Source organism: Lotus japonicus, chromosome 1 (assembly GCF_012489685.1).
Source record: "Lotus japonicus ecotype B-129 chromosome 1, LjGifu_v1.2".
Classification (NCBI taxonomy): Eukaryota; Viridiplantae; Streptophyta; class Magnoliopsida; order Fabales; family Fabaceae; genus Lotus; species Lotus japonicus.
Genome location: NC_080041.1, coordinates 80,910,333 through 80,924,863, shown reverse-complemented (window position 1 = coordinate 80,924,863; position 14,531 = coordinate 80,910,333). Strand labels below are relative to the sequence as shown.

Sequence of the window (14,531 nt, the reverse complement as noted above, 5' to 3'; positions counted from 1 at the left end):
GCAAATTAGGATTGAAAACCGAAAATCTTAAATTGTCCTCACCAACTCTGAGAATGAGCTGACCCTTATCAACATCGATCTTCGCCCTGCCAGTGGCTAAGAAGGGTCGGCCTAGAATGAGAGGAATCTTTGCATCCTCTTCCATGTCCAGCACCACAAAGTCCACAGGGAACACATACTTATCCACCTTCACCATAACATCTTCAATGATCCCATAAGGTGTTTTTAGGGATCGGTCCGCCATTTGTAAGGAAAGCATGGTCGGGGTGACCTCTCCTAAGTTCAGCCTTCTAAACATGCTAAGCGGCATCAAGTTGATGCTCGCTCCCAAATCACACAAGGCTTCAACAACAGTTAACCCCTCAATCTCCACTGGGATAGTAAAACTCTCGGGATCCCTTCTCTTCTTAGGCATTTTTCTTTGCAAAATGGCACTACACTCCTCGGTCATCATGATAGTTTCATCAACCTCACTCAACTTCCTCCTCTTATTTAAAATGTCCTTCATGAACTTAGCATAGATAGGCATTTGCTCCAAGGCTTCAGAAAAAGGAACATTGATGTGGAGTTTCTTAAAAACTTCCATAAACTTAGAAAACTGTTTATCCAGATTTTTCTTGACCAAAGCCTTGGGGAATGGAATCTTACTAAGTTCAGGAGAAGGAGTGCTCACAACTCTAGCTTTCACAGGTTCACTCAATCTCTTCTCCGTAGCACCCTTATATTCTTCCTGTACTTTCTCATTTTTCTCTCCCTCATCTTGTTTCTTTGACTCGTGTAACACTCTCCCACTCCTAGTGGTAACAACAGCAAAATTCTCTTGTTTAGACAAAGTTAAAGAATCGGGAGAAAACTTACCTTGAGGTATCTCGGCCATTTGCTTGGCTAGCTGGCCAAGTTGGTTCTCCAAGTTCTTGATAGCCGCCTCTTGGTTCTTATGGTTGTTGTTCATGCGGTTGATGCAACTCTCCAATAGCTCTTCTAAACTCCTCTTGCAATTCACCTTTCCAACAACTTGTGTTTGGACAAGAGGTTTATGATTTGAGGATGGAACTATGCTTCCTTGAGCTATAGCTTTGGCTTCATTGCTCTCAGCATTGACAGTACACAATTTACTAACATGAGGTCCACCACAAGACTTGCACTCCACACAAGTCATTCTTGCACCAACAGCCTTGGTCTCCTTAATATGCATTCGAATCTTCGCCACTTGTTCGGTGAGTTGCTTGTTGGAGGCCAAGAGCTTGTCATAAGCTTCCACTTCAAACTTACTCCTTCGGGTTTGGCGATCATTTTCAGAGTTCATGGCTCTCGCTGCCATCTTTTCTATTAAGTCATACCCCGCTTGTGGGGGAAGAGCATCGAACTCCCCATTTGAAGCCGCATCTAGGCCAAACCTCCAAGAGTATTGTAGACCATCATAAAATGTTGCAACCAATTCAGCTTGGGTGAGATTGTGTTGAGGACATTTCCTCAATAGCTTCTTGAAGCGCTCCCAAGCTTCATAGAGATTTTCCTCAATGGTTTGCACAAAATTCATAATGTCTTTTTTCAGCTTCCTCAAAAGAGCTCTTGGGAAGAACCTTGTTGTGAATTTTTCTGCTAGGTCTTCCCAAGTAGTGATACTCCCTTGAGGTTGTGAATTCAGCCATTCCTCCGCTGCATCCTTCAAAGAAAATGGAAACAAGCTCAACCGAATTGCATCCGTCGGAACATTGTTCACACGGTAAGTGTTGCAATTCCGGATGAACCTCTCCATGTGAGCATATGGATCTTCCAAAGTACCTCCACCATATTGGTTTTGTCTCACCAAGTTGATGAATGCCGGTCTAAACTTAAAGTTTCCCACTCCCTCGGGAAAGACAATGCTCCCAGGATAGTCATAACTCATAGTAGCTGAAGTGAGTTCCCGAAGAGACCGGTTGGCATTCTCAACTTCTTGTTCACATAATCGGAGGGTGATCCCCTCTTGGATTCTTGCCTCGATATGGGCTTGCATCTCCTCCTCCGTCATTTGGCCACCCATGGTGGTGTCTCTTGTGAGAGTAGCCTGAAAGTTTGATACTAAACAGAGAAAGATTAGTAGCACCAATTCTAGACAAGTTCAAAACAAAAATAAAACCACAAACTAAAAACTTAAACCAAAAACCACAAACAATTCCCCGGCAACGGCGCCAAAAACTTGTTGGTTCTTCTGCAAGTGTACAGAATCTACCCGGTTTTAATTTATCGAACCACAGGGAATTGGAATGTGAATTCAGTTTAAGCCTCGAGTTCACGGTAAGAAAGCGAGTAAAATTCAGTTTTAATGATTGGTTGTTTCTTGAGTTTGTAAAAAGACAAGTGGTCAAGTAATAAAGCGATTGAAATTCAGAAATGAGATTGCCTTGGGTTCTTGCTCAACAAATTCAGTTTTAGCAAACCTTCCTATTCAACTAATCCTGAGTCTCTCCTTGATGTTCTAGCCTAGATAGTCATCTATCGATGCCTCGTAAAGAAAACCCTTTCTAATCAAAAGATAGACTCAATTCCTTGATAACCTAAACATTTGTTAGAAGCACTAAGCATGCAATTCAGGCCAACAAACCTCAACCCTTCCTCTATTCCTAGCAGCAAGTATAGAAGAGGTAATCTCACAACAAGTCCCAATTCTATAACAAACTATCGTTATGATTATAGAAAAGTAAAAAGCTAGCATGCATTCAAGCTTGAGAGATAAAGCATAGGAGTGAGATTCAAGGGTTTACTCAGAACAACATGAATAGAAAAGGAATGAAAGCTAAAACATCCAAAGTCTTACAAAGAACCCAAAACAAAAGGGGTTTTAGCCAAGCATGGCTATAGAATCCATACAAGAAAAGAAGGATAAAACCTGGAACATGGACTTGGAGAATGCTTCTCCTCAAGCTCCAGAGCCTAACCCTACTTCTAACTTATTTAGGAATGTATAGAAATGACAAAAGTTACAAAAGAAATGACAAAAAGCCTATTTATAGGCAAACAGGTCGAGTCTGGGCGCTCAGGCGCCAATTAAGCACGCCTGAGCGCCAATTCCAAGCCAAAACAAGCTCTCTGGAGGTAATTGGCGCTCAGGCGCTCAATCAGGAGCGCTCAGGCGCCAATTCCTTTCTAGCATCATGTAAACATCGAATCAATTGGCGCTCAAGCGCTCAACACGAGCGCCTGAGCGCTCTCTACATGCTAGAAAGCCTCTTGACCTTCTTCTTAACTCCCCTTTAAGCCTCCCTTCAATTTTCCAAGCCTTTTGACCTTCTTTCTTCATCAGTTTTCAGACCTAGCTGCTTGGGAACAAAGCAAGGAAAATATCTAGGATTTCCAAGAGTTTATTAGCACAAAAGACCCTCAATTCAAGTAGAAAAGATATGCATGTCCTAAACTTACTCAAAATGCATGAAAGGTCCCTATAAAACTATGAAACTACCAAAACAAAGTAAAAACACAAATAAAGATAAAAATGCATGAGAATGCATGAAACACTTCATGAGACTCAACAAAAAGACTCAAAACAAACTAAGAAATGACCCTAAAAACACTACTAAACTAGGGTCATCATTGTTCCATATCACCTTCACTAATGCAATCTGCTTCCCTCTCAGCTGTTTCACTCTTCTATCCCCAATACTAACTGGCGGTGCCTCAAAGGTCAAATCATCCTTCAGTTCAACGTTGTTTGGCTCGATTACATGAGTCGGGTCTGGAATGTACTTCCTCAACTGCGACACATGAAAAACATCGTGTATGTTGGAAAGAAACGGTGGTAGTGCAATCTGATACGCGACTGGTCCAACACGTCGAGTGATTTGGTAAGGTCCTATGAATTTTGGCGTAAGCTTCCTCGACTTAATAGCTCGTCCAACTCCCGTAGTTTGAGTTACTCGTAGAAACACATGGTCGCCCTCTTCAAACTCTAGGGTTCTACGTCTCTGATCAGCATAACTCTTCTGTCTGCTCTGTGAAGCTCTCATCTTTTCTCTGATCTGCTTAACCTTCTCAGTCGTCTGTTGCAGCAATTCTGGCCTAATCAACAAACTCTCCCCATCTTGATACCAACACAACGGTGTCCTACACTTCCGACCATACAAAGCTTCATACGGTGCCATCCCAATGCTCGCATGAAAATTATTGTTGTATGTAAATTCGATCAATGGCAGAATATCATCCCAGCTTCCTCTGTTATCTAACACACAAGCACATAGTAGATCCTCTAGCGACTGAATAGTTCTCTCTGTTTGCCCATCAGTTTGTGGATGATACGCCGAACTCAATCTCAGCTTGGTTCCTAACGCATCATGAAGAGCTCCCCAAAAGTGCGAAGTAAACTTTGGATCCCGATCAGACACAATACTCGTCGGAACTCCGTGTAGTCTCACAATCTCAGCCAACTTTTCCACATTGTAGGTAGTTCTCACTGGTAGAAAATGCGCTGACTTGGTCAAACGATCCACAATTACCCAAATCGAATCGTGTCTCTTCTGTGTTCTTGGCAAAGCTATCACAAAATCCATGAATATGCTAACCCATTTCCATTCTGGCACGTCTAAACTCTGTAACATACCAGTAGGTCTTTGATGCTCTACCTTAGCCTTCTGACAAGTCAAACATGCAGCTACATACTCGGCCACTTCTTTCTTCATTCCCGGCCACCAAAAATTCAGTTTTAAGTCTTGATACATCTTTGTCATTCCCGGATGAATGCTCCATTTGCTCTTGTGTCCTTCATCCATGATCAGTCTTCTCAATTCTGGATTGTTGGGTACACAAACTCTGTCTTTGCATCGTAGGATATCGTCAGTTCCTATCTTGAACTCCGGGTCTTTCCCTTGAATTACTAAGTTCCTCTTCTCTAGCAGAAACGCGTCTTGCAATTGTCGCTCTCTAATCTCTTCCATTAGTCCACTGGCGATTCTGATCATTCCGAACTTCAACTTTCCCTCAGACGGTGTCACACCTAAACTCATATCTCGAAATTGTTCCAGTAACTCCAGCTCTTTAACCATCATTGACGAGACATGCATCTTCCTACTCAAAGCATCAGCAACTACATTTGCCTTCCCAGGGTGATATTGCAGTGTAAACTCGTAGTCCTTGATAAACTCCATCCATCTTCGTTGCCTCATGTTCAGCTCCTTCTGATTGAACAAGTATTTAACACTCTTGTGATCGCTAAATATCGTGAAAGTACAACCATAGAGATAATGCCTCCAGATTTTAAGCGAAAACACAATGGCAGCCAACTCCAAATCATGAGTCGGATAGTTTTTCTCATGAGTCTTCAACTGTCTCGAAGCATAAGCCACCACTTTCCGATGTTGCATCAGTACACATACCAAGCCTTGATGCGAAGCATCACAGTAGACCTCATAAGGTTCCTCCGGTTGTGGCAAAATAAGCACAGGTGACATCGTCAAACGTTCCTTCAGTGTCTGAAAACTTGATTCACACGCCTCAGTCCATGCAAAAGGTTGATCCTTCCTCGTCAGTTGAGTCAAAGGTCCAACAATCTTGGCAAATCCCTCAATGAAGCGTCTATAATATCCAGCTAAACCCACAAAACTTCTGATTTCTGTCACTGTCTTCGGTTGTTCCCAAGCCAAAACAGTCTCCACTTTCGCTGGGTCCACAGCTATGCCTTCCTTTGAGATAACATGGCCTAAGAAATTGACTTCCTTCAGCCAGAATTCACACTTGGAAGGGTTCGCATACAGCTTTTTCTCTCTCAACACTTGTAAAACTTGGCGCAAATGCTCTTCATGTTCCTTCGCGTCCTTCGAATATATCAGTATGTCATCAATAAACACCACCACAAACCGATCTAAGAACTCATGAAAGATGCGGTTCATGTAATCCATGAAAACAGCAGGTGCATTTGTCACTCCAAACGGCATCACTAGGTACTCGTAGTGTCCGTAGCGTGTTCTGAAAGCAGTCTTCGGTATATCCTCAGTCTTCACCCTGATCTGATGATAGCATGACTTCAAGTCTATCTTGGAAAATACAGCAACCCCTCGTAATTGATCCATCAAATCATCTATCCTCGGTAACGGGTATCTGTTCTTGATCGTCGCCTTTTTCAGTTGTCGATAGTCCACACATAACCTCGACTTCCCGTCCTTCTTCTTGACTAAAAGCATTGGCGCTCCCCACGGTGAAACACTTGGTCGAATGAATCCTTTTGCCGAAAGATCCTCCAACTGAGATTTCAACTCTACTAACTCTGCAGGTGTCATACGGTAAGGTGCAATCGAAATCGGTCCGGTTCCGGGTACAATGTCGATTACAAACTCTACATCGCGTACTGGCGGTAGTCCAAGTACATCTCCAGGAAAAACATCCGCAAAGTCTCGAACCACCGGAATGCCATGAACATCCGAATCCTTCCTTCCCTCCAGATTTAGTAATGAAAAGTACTTCTGAGTGCCCTCACTCAACGATGCACTAAGGTGGTTAGTAGAAAGATACTCGAAAAGATCCGAGTCTGGGAACACCACTTTCTTTCGACTACAGTCCAAAAGACAATGGTAGTGGGATAACCAATCCATCCCTAGGATTACATCTAGGTTTTTAAGGGGTAAACATACTAGATTGGCATGAAAAGTTCTATCTCTATATACTACTGAACAGTGCATGCATGCGGCATTAGCAATTAGGGTCCTAGCAGGTGTAGTTACCATAAGATAAAAACTCAAAGCAGTAATAGGCAGATTCAGTCTTGATACGCAATCCTTAGAGATAAAAGAATGAGTTGCACCAGAATCAAAGAGTACAGTTAGAAGATTACCGTCGATTTCACATTCCCCTCTGATCAAGCCATCTACTCCTTCAGCCTCTTCACCATCCATTGTATACACTCTTCCCTTCGCAGCTGGGCGCTTTCCACTAACAGCATTCACAGACGGTTCAGCCTTTGGTGCCTTGCAATCCACAGCCAGATGCCCGGGTCGATTGCAGTTGTAGCATCTTGGTGGCATCGTGCAGCTGTTTGCATAGTGCCCGACCGCTCCACATCTGAAACAGGTCACATCACGGTTTGGGTTACGGTTTCCCGACCCTCCAGAAGTAGCAGCAGCAGCCATCAGCTTGTAAGATCCTGGGGTAAACCCTCTCCCCGCAGGACGTTGATACGGCTTCTTCGTCTGAAATCTTCCCCTTCCTTGAAAATTCTGTGGTGCCGACCTCACTGTTCCTCCTACTCCAGCCCTGTTCAATCTCATATTCTTCATCAACTCCATCTCTGTTGCTTTCTCAACCAATGCTTGAAATCTCATGATCCCCAACGGTCTCACTGAGTCCTCAATATCAGCTCTCAGTCCCCTCACAAAGCGCTTGCACATATAAGGCTCATCAACTTGGTCACAGAAAAATCGAAAGTGTTTTGTCAAAGACTCCAACTTAGCAGCATATTCTGAAATGGTCATGCTCCCTTGTCTAAGAGTCAGAAACTGTGATTCACGCTCGTCACGAGCACTGTCAGGAAAATACTTCTCGAGAAAAGCAGTACGAAAAGAATTCCAGTTCACCTCAACATGATTTGCTTCCATAATCCCTCTGGCGCCTCTCCACCAGTACTCAGCATCACCCAACAGCAGAAAGGTTGCCATCCCCACCTTGGCTCCCTCAGCAGTCTGTAACACACCAAAGATCTTCTCTATTTCCTCAATCCAGAGATCCGCTTTGTCCGGGTCAGTACCTCCCGAAAACTTAGGTGGATCCTGTCTCCTGAAATCATTCAACCCCTTGTTCAGATCCAGAGTCACCTCCCTCTGACGCTGGTGTTGATCACGCGCTTCCTCCGCAGCACGCCTCTGAGCATTGTCATTTGCTTGATTAGTCATTGCCTAAGCCATAGTGGCCATCATCTCCGCTAGTTGATTCGTGTTCACCTTCGTCTGTTACCCCAAGGAAACTATTAGTCCTAATCGTATGATAGCACCGAAACTATTCCATATGATTAAGTAACAATGCAATCAATTAGAACGAAAAATCGTTCTGCAGACAATCAATTTTCACTCTTTACAGAGTCACACAACCTAGCACAGAAGACCTATTCCCCAAAGACTCCCGAAAGACTCGACTAAGCTCTGATACCACAATGTAACACCCCGATTTCCAGGTGTCACTTTAGTAACTAAAAATAAACTTTACGCGGAAAATAGGTATTTTATTTAATTTTTTTCGTTCGATTCCTTTTAATTAAAGCGATAGAAAATAAAGACATAACCCAGCAACTAAACTAACCGATGTACAAACATATATACATGTACAGCCTCAGCTGCACGTCAACGTCACGCGCACTCGCAGTGACCCCAAAGTAGTATGCCCGTAGGCAAATATGTACAGAACCAGTAGTCTCAGTAAAAGATCATAAGTACAGTCATCCAAGAGAAAGTCGGCTCCAAAATGGCCTAAACAAAAGACCCCTATAATCCGACAGACTCTCTGTGATTGCTCATCAAAAGAACCACACAAAAAGCCATGCATCGGGAACCTACCCTGTTCCAAAAGTACGACGAATCAAAGCTCTACACAAAAAATGACGCTGCCTAACCTACCCTCCCAGCACTGCTCATAGCTCCTCCTCCTCTCCCTCGTCGCTCGGCGAGTAACTGTCCCCACTGCTGCCGGAGTCCGAGTCGGAATCCACCGTGATCATCTCGGTGTCCAAATCCACGACCTCCCTCCTAACTGTCCTGCGCACCGTCCTAGTCAAGCCCGTCTCAACATCCACCTCTCCAGTAAGAACATCCTCCTCCACCACCCGAACCAGGGGATCCACACGGTAGCCGCGCGGTGGAGTAAAAGGAAAGCGACGTGAGGCAGATGGAACAACAGACTCCCTCTTCGGCTCCACGAGCCTCGAGGACGACGCCACGTCTGTAGGATCGATGGCAGTAGCAGGAGGTGGCGCAAAAGGTGTAGCAACATCAACCTCGATCTCAGCTGGGTCCTCGTCATCGGAAGAAGATAAAGTCGGAGGTGGTGCAGATGGTCCTCGACCAGTACCTGGTCCACAGCGAACTGAAGGCGGCAAGTCAAAGCTCAGCTCCATACGTCGTAGCACTCCCCTCGTCAAATGTCCACGCTCGTCTGCCCGGTCCTCCATGACCCTTCCCCGGTACGTCGCTCGGTGACCCGCAACATCGATCACCCAAGCGGTGGGGGCATGACGGTCCACCAACTCATACCTGATCCCCCCCGAGGGAGAGACCATCGAAAACCAGTCCGCCATCGACATCTGGCAGTAGGCCGACTGTCCAAACACAAACATGAAATCAAAGCCAAAGCGCTAGGGTCAACTCACGGAATAAAGTAATTATACACTCAACATGTGATTGGGGTATAGATATATATATATATATATATATATATATATATATATATATATATATAAATAATCCTAGCATGTTATTGGCTCTAACAATGCTTCAGTAACTCAAATAGCATACAATTCTAGTCAGAGTGAATGTATGCGTGAAATGCAATTCAATATGATCCGGATAGTTCAAGTAGGATGGGCACCATCGAGTCAGTCCTAACACCGGCCTAGTGTTTAACCATTTCCGCTCGGGTGTCACTTACAAACCCATGCATAGTCGGATCAGCCCCAACCACCCTAGGTCGTGCCACTCTGCCCGCTATGCCGAAGATACACCCAGGTGTTCTTCGATGAAGGCAATTCCCAACATTCGTGAAGCATTCCCGTTCTTCACCATTCGTGAAGCATTCCCGTTCTTCACCGAGGCCCAATCTTTCGATCGTACAACCCCGAATGATGCATGATGCAATTTGGTTAGCCAAACATCGAATCGTCCTCCCAACGCAAGTGTTTAGCTCAAAACCCAATCTCAAACCCAGAGTTTAGTGTCGGTCAATACAACACAACTCCAACCACAAGAGTACTAAAGTACTCGGTGACTTTCAATCATCACCGTGGCTCACCCCCCCTGGTGTCCAGCAATTCTCCAGAACCCACAACAAAAGTCGAGTTTTCCCCGTCTTTCGCAATTATTTTTCCCCTTTAGTTTTCCTATGTTTTATTCGTTAATAAAAATGTTCCGAATCGAATTAGTCAAGTTATGAGTTTATTTCTCGAAGTCTAAGTTTCCCAAAGTCTCTAGTTTTCGAAATTCTATTTACTTTCTACCTTTTCCAAAAAAACCCACCAAATGTAAATCTCGGGGAAAGTCTAAGTATACAACAAATGGCTAAGTCTCAAACCCCACGTTTGAACTTGCCTAGGGTTGTTTCCCCAACCCGAAATATCGAAGATAACCTGTTCAATGATTCTCCACTCCGAAGTCGCGTCAAAACGCACAATTCAAGAACATCTCAATATCATAAGTTATGGAAAACATCATAACATTAATTCATCATCATAATCAATATCAAAGTAAAGCATAAGTCGAATTTATCGACGCCTATCATGCAGTCTTAGCTAATAGGTAAGTTGCCCTAACCTCGAGTTGCTCCTGCCTCGTGGTCTAAGTTTCCTTCACACAATTTCTCTGAGAAACCCAAAGTTCCTTCAACTGAACCTCGGAGAAAACAAAGCTGAAATCCAAACAAAATTGATTAGCTCGATCACAATACAACTCATTAACGATAGACAAAGCATCGAAGCTTCAGAATACAACAATCGGGTACGAAAAGACAAGTTTTCAAAAACAAAAAACTCCCCCCCCCCCACACTAACATGCTCTCGGCCAAAAGGGGAAAAGAGCTCCGGCTCTTTTTCTTCGATCTAATCTGATTACAAGGTAGTTTTAGGGTAAAACTAAGGCAAAGAAACTGTCGGAAAAATTTTCGGACGATCGGATCGAATTACGGCTATTCAGGGGCATTTTGGTCCAAATTAAAAGCTCAAAACCTCAATGTTAAAACTTCAGAAAACAAATTTGACAGCGATGTTCCTAACGACATTTGTAACAACTAATCCTAAAGGCACGAAGTCAGATTGCGACTTTTCAACATTAAAGTTTCGAAATGTGCGCAAAAAGGGTTTTGAATCAGTTTTTCAGATCCTTGACAACTCGATCAAAATCGGCGAATATCGGCGAGTGTTCTAGGCTCTTGGGCAAGTATAGAAGATATCCCAAGCGAAAAATCAAGAAAAACGGATAGTTTTACGAAAAGCTCGAAACTTTGAGCACAGAAACAGTTAAAGAAACGCAGTAGAAACGATGATCAGAGGTAAGAATTATGCTAGTTACCTCGATACCTTGAAGTAGGGACGAACAGCTCGAAGATCGGTCGAGTTTCGGCGAAAATATCCTCTCCTCCTTTCTCTCCTCAACTCGCGGCCTCTTGGTGGGTTTTGTGAGATATTTTTGAATTTTTCAACTATTTATAGGAAGGTGAAATCGCGGGAAAATGAAAATTTCGCAATTCCGATTTTTGCAGCACGTTCATCGATGAATTCTAAGAGAGATTCTGGCGACAGAATTCCAGAACTCGAAACAAATCTCTAACATTTGGGAAAAACGATCCCTAAAATCCCAAAAGCGGTGTAAGTTAATCTGTCCCGAAAAACTACTTTTTGCTGTGAAGGTCAGACGACAAAACTTTGTTATGAAGAAAGATTGGAAACATCGAAACAAATCTGGCAGCGCGGACGGAAATTTCGTTAAAAGCTCCGAATAGAAAAAATCTTCATTCAGTGATTGAATTTAGGGTTTTGAAGCAAAGAAATTAGCGTCGTCGAACTTCCGAGAAGTGAATACTATCGTGCGTACAATCCAGGGTTCCGAAATGAAACACTGGTCGAAGGAAAAATAAAGAGAACTTTTTATTTTCCCAAGGATTTGAAATCTCACTTAAACGTTGCTTTAAAAGAGAAATTAGCCTTGAAATTCGTATTCACCTAGGACAGATGTGATACACAATGTTGCAACAATGTGTAACACAACAAAACACAATCAGAGTATCAATAATAAACAAACAGTTAAAACACAAGGAGTTGTTAACCCAGTTCGGTGAAAATCACCTACGTCTGGAGGATACCAATCCAGGAGTCAATTCACTATCAAATAATAGTTCTCAGGTCACATAAAAGTCCCTCCTATACCTAAGTACTCCCCCTTAGTATAGAGCCTCTTATATGTTCACCACTATTACACAAGTGAATCAAGCTTAGCCCTTCTCCTCTAAGCTATGAGAAAACTTTCTCTAACTCCTAACAATCACTGCCACAGTGATCAAGACATGTTTATCAAAAACAGTTTGATGAGATTACAACTCAACTAAACAAATTCAACTCAGTACTTTGATGAACTAAAGCACTAAGTTGGTACAACACTCACAAGAGGACTCACAAACAAAACCCTAAAATCAATATCTGAATCTCTGAATCCGTGCACAGCTAGGGTTTACAAGTTCCTTTTATATAGACGTTCACTTGGGGCTTGGATCTTCAATGGGCTGAACGTCATAGAGTCCACTAACACACTTCTGGAAAGAATCTTCATGGAATCAAATCTTACCAGAATAAAATAACAGAACCAAGTAAAACAGAATTCAAACTTTGAGATAGACTTGGTTCACACGCTATCAATCTTGTTACTTCAGCCAAGATTAAAACAAACACGCCTTCAGAAGATAAAACGCACAGCATAGGATAAAAACTTCTGAATCACCATACAGTTAGCAACCTCACAACAAGCAACATATGTAATTCCACCATGTTGCTCCAGATGTTGGAACATATGGTTGCCCATCATGTTTTGAGCAAAATGCAGCCAATCAAAAGAACTACAATCTCCCCCTTTGGCAAATTTTTGCTAAAACATGGTCAGACAGCCAAACAATGCTAAAAACAACAAACTCATCCATTTGCACACAACAGCACACAGCATATGATGAACGTACCACCCTACTGAACAACATCAAACTTAGTCTGAACAAAAACACTCAAGCAACAGTACTAACAAGCAACAGTACCATTCTCCCCCTTATTAGCAGAAATTGTCAAAGGGTGCAGGGAAACAACAAAAGTCAACAAAATAGTACAACCATATTGAAGAGATGAAGGAACAAGGGCACTAATCACTAGTAGTATCATCATCAGAAGTACCAACATCATCTTGAGCATGAGCAGCAGCATTGTCTTCAAGAGGCCTCTTGCCTTTAGTCAACTGCAGAATGAGAGTGTCCACATTCTTCTTCCTCAATGTACAACTAGTAATTGTGTCCTGAAGCATCTTAGACACAGCAATAAGCGCAGCAATTGGAGTCTCAGGAGTCTTCTGAGAGGAAGTACCCTCTCCCTGAGTCATCTCAGCCAAACCAGCAACATCAGAAACATGGGCACCAGCTAGCAGCCTGGAATCAATAGTGAGAAGACTAGCTTTCTGGCTAGGAACCTCATCATCACCGAGAATTTGAGGATGTTGACTCAAAATAATCCCACAAATTAAACAAGGAAAACCAATAGGAAGCCTGACAGCAAAAGTTTCAGCATGCTTCATAGTTTGAGCAAAGACATATTCATCAAAATCAAACTGAGTTTGAGTTCCAACCAGATAAATTAATTTTGCCAAACCTGAAGAAACATCTGAGCTATGAGTGGTAGGAGCCCAATTTGCAGCACCAATGCGATTCAAGATAGCATACTTCACACTCAAATAAGTAGAAGACAGCAATCCTTTAGCAGGTCATACCATAGTCTGACCAGCCGTGAGTTCTTTAGTGATAGCACTCAATGACAGCTCTTCATTTCCTGTGGCAACAGTGCTCCTTCCCAAATACTGGTTAATGATCTCAGGTGAAAAATGGACACACTTACCACGCACAAAAACTTTCCTGAAATCAGGATGCCCAGAAACAGTGCAATTTGTAGTCACATTCACAATAAATTCTCTCACCAACCTGTCATAGCAGCCACCTATCTCAGTAACAGTTTTCAATAACCCAGCAGCCTCAAGAAGTTTCATAATTTCTTGACAATGCAGAATCTCACCAGTCAATTCCCTCTCTTGAGCAATCCTGCGCTGATAAACATACTTCCACTTACCAACACTCTCTTCAGAGTGAAAAGAAATGTTATCCAAAGGAGCAGCAGGCACATTTTCTGGAATTCGTTTCCCAATCTTGCGCTTCCGAGCAGCAGAACCAGTATCTGACTTATCCAACTCCTCAGTTGGATTCTCATCAACAACAGGAGCAGCATTATCTTTGTGAACCTTTCTCTTGACATTCTGGACAACAGGAGTATCATCATCAAGAATAATGACCTTCTTGCTCTTCTTGTTCTCACTCAAACCCAAACCTAACTTCTTGCCAGAGGAACGCGTAGAGTACTTACGAACAACAGTCATCTTTTGCCTTTTTGAAGCAACAGAAGCAGAAGCACCAAGGGTGTTGATCAACACCTCATCAGATGCTGAGTTTTCAATAACATCCTGAACATCCTCGACATGCATAGTTTTATCAACAGAGGGAGTAGAGATGGGAACCATTACCTCTTCCTCAAGATGATCAGAATCCTTGTTGCAATCAGTATCAACACCGTGGCTTGA

The 14,531-nt window shown here is 43.0% G+C and overlaps 1 non-coding gene across 1 annotated transcript; it reads left to right on the top strand.

Annotated features, from left to right (window-relative positions):
* Window positions 1-1,451: 1,451 nt before the first annotated feature.
* On the top strand, window positions 1,452-1,558 carry LOC130734764 (small nucleolar RNA R71). Its single transcript, XR_009018109.1, has one exon. It is a non-coding gene; the product is annotated as a small nucleolar RNA R71 (small nucleolar RNA).
* Window positions 1,559-14,531: the final 12,973 nt, after the last annotated feature.